The sequence below is a fragment of the Pagrus major genome, chromosome 24 (assembly GCF_040436345.1).
Source record: "Pagrus major chromosome 24, Pma_NU_1.0".
NCBI lineage: Eukaryota > Metazoa > Chordata > Actinopteri > Spariformes > Sparidae > Pagrus > Pagrus major.
The window spans coordinates 3,612,364-3,627,143 of NC_133238.1; positions in this window are offsets into that span (position 1 = coordinate 3,612,364).

Sequence of the window (14,780 nt, forward strand, 5' to 3'; positions counted from 1 at the left end):
GACTAAAAACTCACTCAATGAATGAAGCTTCTCTTACTGAGCCCACTGAAGATGCTGCATGGAGTGACAGGCCAGTTTTCCTCAGGGAGCAGGTCGCAATTGCCTTAGAGGTAGCCAATTTCAGGGGAGAGATATACGGGGCAAGAGGGTAGAAAGATGAGGCCAGAAGAGAACGAGATGCTGCGCTACAGAACTAGTCTAAGGAGTGATTGTCTGTGAATGCTGCTCAAGGAGAAGACAGTGCATGCAGGGCCATGACTGAGCACCACAGTGAAGTGAAGGCTACATCACTACCTTTGTTCAGTTCATCAAGTCACCACCTAAGGTTGATTGTCTACTGAGGACCAGCTTTTCCTGTGTCAAGCTACGCCAGAATACATCAGCTGCTTTGCTGAGCCAAAAACTGGACCAACGACAGTCTACCATCCATAACGTATTCCAACTGCAAAGATCACCTTTCTTATTCACTGGCCTGACAGGGAGTGCACGACACAAACCATACCACCAGTGATGAAGGCCAAAAATGTCCATTATTGATTGCTTTGATATCAGAATTGAACATCCAAAGGCCCTTAAAGCAGGTAAAGGCTCAAAAAACTTTATTTCTTATTTCTTATGAAAATCATTTCTAATTACATGACCAGGTTGTTTTTGAATGCTATGTTTTGTTTTAACTTTTTTCTACAGAGTAAAATCTTACTCCAATTAAAAGAAGTGGACTACAGTAAAACATTGTATTACATGTAGCTTGACAGAACAGCCAAGGGTTTAGAAATTCGTGAGGTCCAGATTTTTTCTTTTTCTATTTAAAAAAAAAACAACAACATTTATGGAGCTGTGTTTTTTTTATGGAGCTGTTATCTGTTAATACCTGTTACGACTCTGTTGTCTTATACTTTAGTGAAAAAGAAAACCACAGTCACGTTTTCCTCATCTCTGTTATACATTCAGTCTCTCCCACACAGTTAGCTCTCTTATTGAGAGATTACTATTACTATTACTTTGCAATAACAAGTAGGCCTACTCAAGTAGGTAGTGATCAAAATACACCGCCTGGCAAAAACAAAAGTCACCACCTGGATTTAACTAAGCAAATAGCATTCAAGCATTCAATAATTACTGCAGTGATTAATATGTTTCAGCTGACAACAAGTTATTTAACCCTTACTGATGCAGTGAGTTTCTTAAACAACCATGTTGGAATACAGTTACTCTGTTTCAGAAGGGTCAAATTATTGGCCTGCATCAAGCAAGGAAAACAATTAAGGAGATTGCTACATCTACTAAAGTTGGATTCAGAACTGTCTGACGCATTATTAAAACCTGGAACGATAGTGGTGAACCATCATATTCGAGGAAGAAATGTGGCCAGAAAAAAATCTTGAATGATCGTGAATGGAAGTCGCTTAAAAGTTTGATGAAATCAAATGGTAAAAAATCAACAGTGGAGAGCCTCTCCACATGCACAATGTGAAGAGAACTTGAGGGATTGGGACTAAACAGCTGTGTAGCATTAAGAAAACCAATTATCAGTGAGGCTAATCGAAAAAAAAGGCTTCAGTTTGCTATGGAGCATAAAGATTGGACTAGCAATGGAAAAAGGTCATGTGGTCTGATGAGTCCAGATTTACCCTGTTTCAGAGCAATGGGCGCAGCAGGGTAAGAAGAGAGGTGGATGAAGTGATGCACCCATAATGTGCGAATGCCTACTGTACAAGCCTGTGGGGGCAGTGTTATGATCTGGGGTTGATTCAGTTGGTCAGGTCTAGCTTCAGCAACGTTATGTGCCCAAAAAATGAGGTCAGCTGACTCCCTGAATATACTGAATGACCAGATTTTTCCATCAATGGGTTTTTTCTTCCAAGATGGCATGGGCATATTCCAAGATGACAATGCCACTATTCATCGGGCTCAAATTGTGAAAGAAGGGTTCAGGGAGCATGAGACATCATTTTCATACATAGATTGGCCACCAGAGTCCGGACCTTAACCCCACTGAGATTATTTGGGATGTGCTGGAGAAGACTTCAGCAGCAGCTGACTTTCTCATCATCTTGGCAAAAAATTAATGCAACTATAGACGGAAATAAGCTTATCAAAATGATGCCACGGTGCATGCATGAGTGTGTGGCTTTTTTTTGGCTAGATGTGAATCTGACTGATCTGATTATTTTAACCACAGGTGATCTTCGATGGGTAAAGGTAAACAGGTGAACAGACGTCTGTATTTATTTGTGATGAAATGACAAATTATCATCTGATTAGATCAAATGCCACAAATACATCAGGACAATATTCCCAGTTTGTATCTCTCAAGTGTGAATGAAATATTACATTATTATTAACATCTATTAGGTTATACTGATATTGTTTGCTTGTTGTCTCTTATATTATATTACGATCTGGAAAATAAATAAGCAAATTGTGTGTATGTGCATAATAGATCGTGTCTGTTATGCCAAAAAAATATATATTGTTATGTTTTAAGGTTACACGAGAGATGAGGACCCAAATGCAGACACACATTTGAGGCAGGAGTGGGGGAAACAAAAAGCGAGCTTTATTGACCAAAGCCGAAATACAAAACACAAGGAATACAGATAACCAAAATGAGTCACGAAGACAAAAACAAAGTAGCAACAAAAAGCTAACACAAAGTGCAAACAAAAGCAAAGTACAAATCAAAAGAGAAACAAGAAACCAAAACCAGAAACATACCAAATGGGAGAACACAAGGAGACACTGGAGGAAAACACTGGAGGCCTCACACGGGAAGACAGACCAAGACGGAGGATGACGGACAAAGACAGACACAGGCTAACACAGGCTAAGTCAGGCGAAGTCGGAAACGGGAACGGGACATCACGGATGGGAAACGAAATGTCACAGACAGAAACGGAACAAACTGATGAAGACATGAGGGAGAACAAAGACTATATACACGGACGCACTAACGAGGGGATCAGCAACAGGTGGAGTGAGGAAGGAAGAGGAACAGGTGAGGGAACGAACGGAAAAACACTAGAAGGAGGGAAAAACACACAAGAGGAACTGAAAAGCACAATGCGACACACAAGGCCGGGCCGGGACCCACTGGAGGCCGGCAGCAAAGGCTGGGACCCTCTGGAAACTTTAGACTCGGTTTAACGTTTACCTTCAGTTGAAGAGGTTTAACTTTTACAATGCCTTTTTGAGATGGATTAAGCAAAATAATCAAGGTCCAACTTGAAGAGACAGACTCAACCCACTTGAGTTTTATGATGATTGTAACGTGGGCTGGTGAAAGGGTAGGTTATGGTCAGCTTTAGTGCTGGTAGCTCTGGTTAGCTCAAAGACATAGCAGGCAACAAGTGGGGTTTTCCACACGGCACTTTTATTACACTGTACTGACCATGCCAGGTCTCTACGGCACTATTTATTACATGCATACATGCACGGACGAACACAGGCCGAGGATCCTACACCAAACACATTACAACATAAAATAAAATAACATAAAGGGGAGTCTTTACTCCGTGGGTGGTATCTTTACTCCTGGAGGAGCAGAAGTATACCTGGTCTTCTTCTTGGTACAGGGTACCTTCCCCATTAAACAAAAGGAGGCGGCACCTAGTGGCGTTACATTCAATAACTCTGACTGTTACATGATGATGATGATGAATTTTTGGTTCACCTGGTAATCTTTACCAACAATGCTCCAACACCTGGTGGCAATGAGATTTTATGCTACTAGTTGTTTTTAGAGGGTGGATGGGGACCTGTTTAGCCTACACAACTGAATTGGTTGCCAGATTGTCAGAGAAATTCTCAAATGTCCCTTCTTATTTTGATATATTCAAAAACCTTTGTTGGACACGGCAACCCCACGGCCGAAGGAATGAACTGGAGGAGTTGTTTTGATTCCGGCTGTGTATTGGTTTGTTTGGACACAGTTTGTGGTTTGTTGCTGCCGCTTGTCAATTGGTGACGGAAGTTGTTGTGATGTTGTGTTTTGTCCGTGGCTGGGTCCGCGTTAAATTGTTTGTCGGTGGCTGTGGGCCGGGTGCCGTGGATTCACGTGTTGCTGAAGGAAATAATGGGTTGTCTGCTTCGAACATGATTCATGATATTGCGGTGCTGTGGTATAAACTCTCTTGTGGCTGGATGCTTTAATTTGTTTATTGTGCTGTGATGACTGCTATGCTGTGAAACGCAAATATGAGTGAAATTGAGAATGGCTCTGATCAAGATGAAATTAAACCAAGTGCATCTGAAGACAGCATTTAAAGAAAGACCAACAATCCAAGAGACCGCTTGCACTTCCTCAAGCAGTACACCAGGGGCTGGCCAAGGGAACCGGTAAAAAGCTGTCAGCATATGGCCCGTGAAAGAGGTCATGCCCAGGCCAAAGCTCTATGACAACAGCATTTTGGGAATGAACAAAAAATTGCTTTAGTTTATATGGACAAGGTTCTTTCATGGCCATCAATAAAATCTGACAACACAACAGCTCTACAAGTATACAGTCTCTTCCTGAGAGGATGCTGTAATGCAATGGAAGAAGTCAAGTACATGGATGAGTTGGACATGCCTGCCAATATGCGATCAGTCATCAAGAAACTGCCATACAAGCTAAGGGACAGATGGAGAGCCGTAGCCTGAGTTACAGGAAAGGAACAATTGCAGGGCTACATTTGCAGATATCGTCTGCTTTATTGAAAAGCAAGTAAAACTTGCAACTGATCAGGTGTTTGGTGACATAAAGGATACTTCTGTGCCTCCAACAGGAAAAGAGACAGGAAGATCACAATCACAGCCTCACTATGGGGTGAAGAGGAGCAGCTTTGCAACTGCTTTTTCACCTGTGGAAAAAATGGAAACCTGAAATAGAATAAAGGAAAGTGGATCATCTGGTACAAAGACATGCTTGTTTTGTGATAAAGAACATACATTGGAGTTGTGCCCTCTATTGGAGAAGAGGACACACTATAATCAATAAAAAGTATCTTAAGTGATGTTTTAAACACTCTGGTTAAGAGTTGGAGCATTGAATGAGCCAAGTGGTCCAGGTTGCATGGAGGTGATGTAATCACCTGCCATAAATCATACAGCACAGGTCAATGGGACCCTGGACTCCGTTCAAGGCCTAAATTTCCATTTTAATTTTCTGCTCAGTGGAGTTGATGTATGTGGGGACACAGTGAGTAGCCAGGCTCTTCGCTCCCTTCTATCCATTATTTAATGACGACCTTTCCTTCCTGGATCTCTGAGAACTAGACTCACACATGAGGAGACAGGTGTGTGTACGACAGCGACACCAGACATTTCCCATCAAATGATGAAAATGTCAAGACAGCATGTAGGGTGAGATGTCGAATTCATTTAATATGCTGCAGCTTTGATGTTTATTCATGTTGGTTTGGAATAATGTGTTGAACTGTTCGGTGGTTGTGTGCATTGAGGATTCTACCACTGACTGATGACTTAAAAGGGCCATTACCAGCAGTTTTGTATGTTAAAGCTGAATAACTACAATTGCAACAACTACAATGCATGTCTCTTTGGTGAGAATGAAGGGAACACTGGGAGAGAGATGTTTTTTTTAACATTCACAACATGCTGTTATATTTATTAACCAACTGTCCTGAATTTGGTTCACAAGAAGCCATGGCTGTGTACAAAATCACACCCTCATTCACTAAAGCTACTGTTTTGCTTATCCAAAAATATGTATGTTTCTCAAACTTATGCAGAGAAGGGTGTTTTGGGTAGCCACAGGTCACAGAGGCTACGTACTGCATTAACTATGCATTGTTTGGATCTGCTCATCAATCAAACTGATTGGTGAGAAAAAACATAGATATTTCTTTAAAGGAAACAAGGGAGTTGTTCGTTTTAAGAGACTTGTTGTCATGATCCTGGTTCTTGTTGTTCTTGTGTTTCCTGCTTTATTTTGAAATTTTACCCTTGTGTCTCAAGTGTTGCTTTTCAGTTCCTCCATCTCTGTGGTTTTCCCTCCTTCCTGTGTTTTTCCGTTCCTTTCACTCCACCTGTATCTGATCCCCTTGTTATTGTGTCTGTATATAGTCTTTGTTCTCCCTCATGTCTTTGTCAGTTCGTCTTTGTTTGTTCCCCCAATCCTGCCTCCCGTGTGTTGTCTGCATTTGGGTCCTCACCTTGTTTAACCATAATTGTAACACTTATTTTTTCTTTTGTATATTTAATATTGCTCTTGATGAGAGCAAAACTTCCAGCAATCCTTGGTTATCGGCATTCATGCTATACAGTTATTGGTGTGCAGGCAGCAATGGATAATACACTATAATTCACAAGAGGAAAAGGCATTGGGGTTACAAATGTATTAAGGAACATATTAGTGTATGGGTACGCTCTGTTGTCTGTTGTTCCAGCTAGATTGTCACTGAAAATGTCCTGGAAAATGATTTCTAGAAAAAGATGGGAACCCTGGTTATACTTCACTACAAGTGCAAGTACAAATGACACAGCTGGTTTGAATGTTAATGATAATGTGGATCATTGTATGATTAACATCTGATATGAAGTGAAGTCAATTGTAAGATGTATTATGCAGACAATGATGTCTCATGTTTAATCTCTACAGTCTGCTTCAATTCACCAGCTCACCATTTGTGTCGCCAATTCCCCTTGCCTCCAAAATGTTCATACACATGGGTGACACCACGTTTCCACATACATAGGTGTACGGAGGCAAGTCAACCAGAAGTCCATTCATTCCTATGGCAAACGGTGTGATATCCAGTGTGCCTGTGAAGCACTTTTTTTTAACCCTTGTGGGTGAGGTGGAGGTTATAAAACACATTGTCATTCACTAGTCCTCTCGCAGTGCAAAGACAGTAAAAGACTGTGCATCCATCATGCAGCATTACGCATGAGTGGCACTGCAGTATTTATATTTTTACTAGAGATCAGACTGACTGCTTCACTTACCAAAATGATCTTGACCATCTGTGTTATAGGTTTGCTACGTAAACACTATTTATTAAGTTTTGTTACGTGAACTCGGCCTGCATTACAATTAGGGACTCATAATGAGGATATGGAGTGTTATGATTGTGTGAGAGCTGCTAATGGCTATAGTTTCAGACTTTGATAATTTATACAATCCATGCGTGTGTGGCCAAAATGGAGGGGAGAGAGAAAATTGCCTGACAACGCCACCTGGGGAATTGCACCCCAGTGTAGTGTCTGAGTGTTTCTTATACCTTCTGAGCTCTGAGTGACAGGACAGGATCAAATGCTTTCCTTTAAGTATATTTGGGAAGGAGACAATGGCTGTGTCCAAATTCAGGGGCTGCAGCCTTCAAGGACGCGGCCTTTGCGGCCCACGAGGGCCGGGTCCTTCGGAGAGACCTTGAAGGCCTCGTCCACCGCTGTTAAATGGGACGGTCCAGCCTTCGGAGTATTTCCTGGTTGCGTCACCAGGTGTTCATGCATTAAAGTCTGTTTTGGTTCAAATCTATCAAACGTGTACATTTATTTGTGTGTGTACAATGTGTCAAATCTGAATTGAATTATCAACATTACAAAATAAACATTAACCCATTGGTGAATAACAACTATGTTTACCATAGCATTACCAGCTTCACGTATTTTAACTGAAAGTTAAACTTTGGAGGTTTTATAGTCTCTTGAAGTTTAACATATCTGGCGTTGGATGTTCAAATGAGTAAAAACCGAGTATAAACCCATTACTTAAATTTAAATGTCATGTCTGCGCCAGTTGATGTCGCCATTTTCTCTTGCTTCCTCTTCTGTTTCGGGACTGAGCAGCGGTGCGCAAAGGATCTTGGGATATGTGAGGCCGCGAAGGACAGTAGCGGTGTGTCCTCCTAAACGAGGGTGGGGAAGGCTGCATGTGTGGGCTGCATGTGGAGCAGCCTTCGAATTTGGACAGCCTTCGCACAGCGTTGTGACGTAATTGGCCTTCAAATGCACCCTTCGTGGGCTGCAGCCCCTGAATTTGGACACAGCCACAGTAGAGGTCTCATGTTCAGGATAACAACACATTAGTTCTGTAGTGTGCTTCAGAGAATAGCTAAAGGAAGAGGCCCACACCAAGGACTGAGGAATTCAGAGGTTCAATGTATACATTTCCATCTAAGGATAGGAAGAGGTTCAGGGTTGATTTAATGTACACATTTCCATTTAAGTATATAGAGACTAACATCAACATAGTCACGCACACACCTCCATGTACACATATTCCCTTGAAAGAGAGATGTTATGCAGACCCATCCTTTTCTAATAGGATAGATGGGCCCTCAGTTCCCCAAAAAGGAAACAATTAGAGAAACAGGCGGACCTGAGCGAATAGACTCTAAAAAGACACACACACCAGAGAACGGGGGTGATTTTGGTTGATCTCCTAAGACTGATGGTCAGAGAGGAGTTCTGATAGAGCAGAGGGCAAAGTATTTTGGGCATCACTTTGCCAAGATTTGAGAATACCAGGGAGTGCACACTCTGGTTCGGACGCTGGCTTGAAATCTGTTTCAATAAAGATTGCTCTGTCAAATCCACCCAGCCTTGCCTCCGCAGAATCCTTTATCAACATACTACATGCCGACACCTTTCGAGGACGACAGCCCATACACTTCACCAGGAAATACACTAACCAGTACCCTTACTAACAGGTCACACAGATTCGTTACACCAATATATAAAGAGGACGGGAGACGACTTCCAAATATAACAAAGGTTTATTGATAAAAATAATTTACTATGTTTAAAAGAACACAAAGATGCCAAGTACACGGCCTGGGTGTCGACATAGTGAACCACTGTTAATTGCGGTAAAAAAAATAAATAAATAAATAAACAAAGGGCAAGAACAGGGCTAAGGCTTAGCTTGGCGGAGGGGGGGGGGGGGGACAACTCAAACCAAAGAAAACCACTACAAACCAAACCACCACGTGCCACGCCAAATTCAGGGGAGTGAGGGGGGAACCACCACCGGGGGAGTCTGCCGCACACTACACTAGCTGCTGTCCTGGAAAACAAAGAAACAAAAATATAATCCCGCTTGTGGTGGGACACTCAGATGGATTGTACAGTTAAAACAGGAGTCCTATACAGTCCCTCCAGAAAAACGCGATTATGCGATCGCATAATTCAACGCATAATCAGCCAGAGTCCGCACATTTATGCGGGCGCATTTTTTCAAAGACGCCGCACTTTGGCCGCATAAATCGCCGATTTCTGCGCAAAATGCGCGAAATATGCGGGGCTTGCATGATTTCATAGTCCCCAAACTTAACACCAAGACTCAGCTGTGGGCGGGGACCAGGAGTAGTGATAGTCCCATTAGGTAACAAGCAAACCCAACAGCTGGATATTAAACTAAATAAACAGAAAAAAAAAATTTAACCCAAACGAATAAACCAAATAAGCAAAAAGAAAGAAATTAATCAAATCAACAGGAGTTGTGGTGGGATGGAGAACCCGAAGCTGCGTGAGCACATGGCGGAATTACTGTGCAATTTAATCAGTTCATGTAGAACATGCAGCAGCAGCAGCAGCAGAAGACGGCCCAGTAGGGGCAAGCACAAATCGTGGCAGCGGCAGCTAGCTGTGGCACTTCCGGTGGCAACGTGAGGTGCCGCGGCAGCTGTTTGCTGTGGCAACTTCCGGTGGCATCCTCAGGTGCCACTGACTTGCCGCGGCATTTACCGACCTGCCACGGCAACTACAGCTGTTTGAAGCAGCTGCCACAGGATGAAGTGACTGTGGGGCTGTTAAATGATAGTTTTTAATAAAAAATAATGATAATAAAAAGTGATTTAACCATAAAGACTTGGCACATAAGAATGTAGCATTATCAGAGCACTAAATATTTGTTGAATTTATGAATGCCAAAATCACGGGGGATGTGTGTGTAGAAACTCTCTCTCTCCTGCCACGGACTTGCCACTGTCTGTAGGGATACCCAGTGGTTCTCAAAGTGGGGAATTCATTTCCTACTGTATAATTGGCAGCCGCTGTTTGCCGCGGATTTTACGGACCTGCCGTGACAACTACAGCTGATTGAGGCAGTTGCCACTCATCCGCCATGGCTTTTACTGACCTGCTGTTTGTAATCACTGTATCTGAAATCAATAGACAGACAAGAGTTTCAACCTTGTGCTATTCATTTTTTATTATCATACATAATATGATATACATGTTTTTCACTGTATTAAGTATAAAAAAATACAATAAAAATAATTTCTCTATTGTTTAAATTTTGACTGTTTTCTTTTAATCTTTTTATACTGTCACTATTAGTTTGTCTTTATCTCTCTGTTTTTGTGTAATGCCAACCAACACCCATTACCTGATATTTGCTGATGCATATACCGAGATAATAGCAAGTTACTAATGAGCAACGGCTTCATTTTGAGTCTACTATGTCTCACCCGCAATATTTAATCTCAATAAAATGTTAACAATTTTGAAAAACATTTCATTACCATAGTATAAATAATTTTAATAGGCCTACATTTTTCAGTTTATTGACAAAATAATGGGTTTTTTTTTAAATGGTTGCCAGATTTGTGTTTACTGTATATAACATTTCTGAGAAAGAGACGCCAGGAGATACGGAGCATCAAAGGCAAGCTGAAAGTACTAAATTGCTTCTTACTATTAAATGCAATACACAGCAACAACAAAGTTGTTCTGGTTTTAAGGCTTTGCCATCACAGCTGTTCAGTGGCCAGAGCCCACTTCACTTGCTCAAAGGCGACACCTGATGGCGGAAGTTGTACATAACGTTCACAATCACGAGAACATTAGTTTGACATTATGAACCTTCAAGCTTAGATAGACACCTGTATATGTTGGCAGATTAAGTATTTCATATGCAAGCTGAATCTGGGAGGTGAATGAAGTAGATGTTTTAAATACAGAATTTAACAACTGTAAGGTCTTGAATTACACAAATGTTGATTAAAACAGTATTCTGTTTAAAATTATGCACTGCAAATGCTCAATCATTTTGAGGCATTATTTGAGAACAGTACAAATATGTAGCCTACTATATACTTTGACCACACTGAATTTTTTGTTTTCTGCAGGAAAATATTCTTTTGAGGGATTGCATGACTGCAGCTGACTGGTGCAGCAAAGAAAATTTTCAAGGCAGACTCAAACTTCCTGCTGTCCTTTCAATGGACAAAGTGGAACAAGCGGAGATCCTCAGTTCACTGCAAAATTGGGGAAATGACCATGGTGACGAGGATTCTCCAGCTGAATTCTTCACTTTTGCCTTCGAAAAAAAGAGAGGACTATAACAAATTCTGTGCAAAACTTATGGATGCAGCAAACTACAAAGTTTTTTGCCAGATTTGAGGAAACAGAGGAAGAGGCTTAAAACAACATTAATAAAAAGAGTGAACAAAAAAAGCTAAAAATAGTGTCTGCTGTTGAGACTGACAGAACAAACAGGGAAAAAAAGTTACCCACACACACAAATCTCAACCCTAGGTTTTTTGATTATTAGGGTTCAGCAGCAAAATTCTATAGCCCCCCCCCCCCCCCACCTGCTGATTTTGGCATTCATAAATTCTAACAATATTTACAGCTCTGATTGTGCTACATTTGCACAGAGAGAGAGAGAGAGAGAGAGAGAGAGAGAGAGAGAGAGAGAGATCTTTCTCCAACACTGAGCGACCGCACCAGGGCTGGGGGCCGTGGATAGCCGTCCTTTGGGATGCCCAGCTGGCGGCCCACGTCACCGAGCCCCACACAGAGCGCAGGAGGAAGAGAAAAGACACAAACTGTGGCCTCAGCAGCTATAGCAGGACAGAGAGTAGGATAACTTAACATAAGGCTAATAAGCTAGCAGACGTTAGTTATAAAAGAGCAAGCTTACCCGAGCGAAGAGAGCTTAACACCCAGCCCAAAACACCGTCTCTGTGAGGGCAGAGAGCAGACGCCACACCTCAAAATCCCCACGAAGCTGCACACAAACAGCACGGCCGACACCGCTGTAAAGCGACAACATCACGGCAGCTGTCACGCCATGATGCGCTATAAAATTAGTAGTATAGCATAAAAGTATAGCAGCACCCATGCCTACCGTACAAATCACTGCTCGGTACTAACAACCGGAGCACCAGAAAGAGCCCTCGCCAGGTGAACGCCAGGCAACAGTGTGCGCACCAGTGAAAGCATGACCAATTAAGCAGGTGGCACCACTGCGCAATCAGGCCCAGGTGATGTTAACTGAGAGTGGAGGTGGAGCAGCACTCAACCTGCCACGCGGAGGAGGTTATGGTGTACCAGCTGAGGTATATACAGTATGTACCTATCACCCACCTACATTGCAGTATGACTAACCTTCCCAGACAACTTAACAACCATTAACACATGGGCTCACCTAGCCCTAGCAACCCACATAAAGGCCGGTTGGGTCAACGACCCATAAGTGGCCCTAATGTCTCTAAAAATCTGAGTTCACAGTGTCCTTGACGACTCTGTAAGGACACTCCCACACAGAGTTTAAAAGCCTGCAACTCCCCTCCAGTTAGTTAGAACTGAAGAAGCGGTGAGAGGTGAAACATCTTCAAGACACTGAAACAAGTCCAGTTGCTTACGATATAGTTAGAATTACCATGACCGGGATGACTGGGAACCTTCGTCAATATTTGTACAGTATTCATTCTTTAATGCTATTTGATGTTACTTCGGATTTCTACAACAGCAATGATCATTTCAACGGTTAAGTACCAAACAGTCCGCTGTGTTCCGGGGGTGAATGTGATGTTGAGACAGCTGATAAAATATTGATTCATTGTAAGATTTGAGTTGAGCTTTTGTCTTTTACAACTGAAAGGGGCTTATGGAATAAGTATACTTCACTACAAGCACAAATGACACTGCTGTTGATGTTTATGATAACATGGATCTATAATTAAAGTTTGATATTCAGTGAAATCAAGCGTGAGATGCATCATTAAGTGTAGAATAATGCCTTTCACATTAGATGTCTACAATCTGGCTTCTATTTACCTCCTCACCATCGGCTTCACCAATTCCCCTTGCCTTCAAAATGTACGTACACAAAGAGTCAAAGTTGCCGTAAAAGTATTTTTTAAATCCCAATATATGCACAGAAATTACACACATTTCAAACCCTATTTGTACCTGTATATAGTACATGTTAGTTAGATCATCTTTGTGTTAAATAAAAGATTTTTGTACCTTCATGTTGTCTATTTAATACTGTACAGGAGTGACTGTTGCCAACCTCTACTCTGTCAAGAACTCCAAAATCCTTCGACCATTACAGCTGTTGTGGTAATATTGGTTGTAGTAATTAAGTTAATCATTAATCAGAGTTACAAACAGCTTAGTACCTTTTCTGAGACTGATTTGGTGAATTGGCTATCTTTTCCCTTCTTTAAGGGTGGTGCCCCGAGGTGATCTAATGTAAAATTGGATCTTATTATTTCTCATAATTAATAATTATTCCTGATAATTGTTATTGATAGCCAAATTTAACCCAAAACTCCCCATTAATGTTGCACGAAGCACTACCGTTCCAGTTTGACATAGATGGATTCTTTCACTCCTCTTTCAAACCATCTGTCTTCTCTAGACAAGATGTTTACATTGTTGTCCTCAAAGGAATGATTTTCCTCCTTCAGATGTAAGTGGACAGCAGAGTCTTGACCTGAGGAGTTGGTCCTCCTGTGTTGTGCCATTCGTTTATGTAGAGGTTGTTTTGTCTGAGCCCCAATGTAACAAATCTGTGCAGTCCTGACTGCATTGAACAGCATAAACTACATTACTCTGTTTATGCCTGGGTGTTTTGTCCTTAGGATGGACAAGTTTCTGCCTCAGTGTGTTGGTAGGTTTAAAGTGAACTGGGATATGATGTTTATTGAAGGTCCTCTGAGTTTCTCAGATGTTCCTGCAACATAAGGAATGACCACGTTGTTATGTTTTCTCATCTCCTCCTCTCTGTCTGCTCTGGATCTTTTAGAGGTTTTGACAAAGGTCCAGTTTGGGTAACCACAGGTTTTAATACGTCTAAGTATACGTTCTTGTGAAATAATTATATTTAATACCTGATCCTAACCTACCACTGGATCCCCTGTATGGATGACCTCAACAGATTTTGTATTTATTTGAAAATGAAAGAGGGAAAATGAATGAAATATCTGTAGTTCAGTCAGTGTTATTATAAACATGAATATTAATAATATGCATATTGGCATACAAGTGTGATATTTAAAGGGTGACTTCACATTACATTTTCCACATTAAAGTCTGTTAACAGGTGTTGGGGAGTATGGTGCATATGTGAAAAAAGTGTTTTGTGGCTCCAGACGAAGCTGCAAGTAATCTGAAAAATTACCCCCAGTGATGTTACTCAGTAGCATTGTGGGTGATGAAGGCTGCAGGTTTTGAAAAAGCAATCCACTGGTCTAGCATTGAACTCTTGTACACTGTGTACAATTTAATGTGAAATTACCCTTTAATCCAACAGCCAATTTATTACATGACTTAATCAGCATGGTTTCTTTATCTGTTGAACAAAAGGCAGTTCAAGTCTCTTATGTGTCAAACTGGTGTGTGAGCCCTGGTGTGACTGTTGGGTGTCCTCTGATATCATTTGATGCTTTTACTGGCTTCCACTTTACTCTGCTGTGTACTCATTTGTCTCAGACATAGTCATTTGTTTAAATTCTTTGTATTAGAAGTGTATCGTCTGTCTTTTCCCAGTTTCAGACTGGTCAGTGATTTAAACACATTTGTTTTGGTGAGATGTTGGT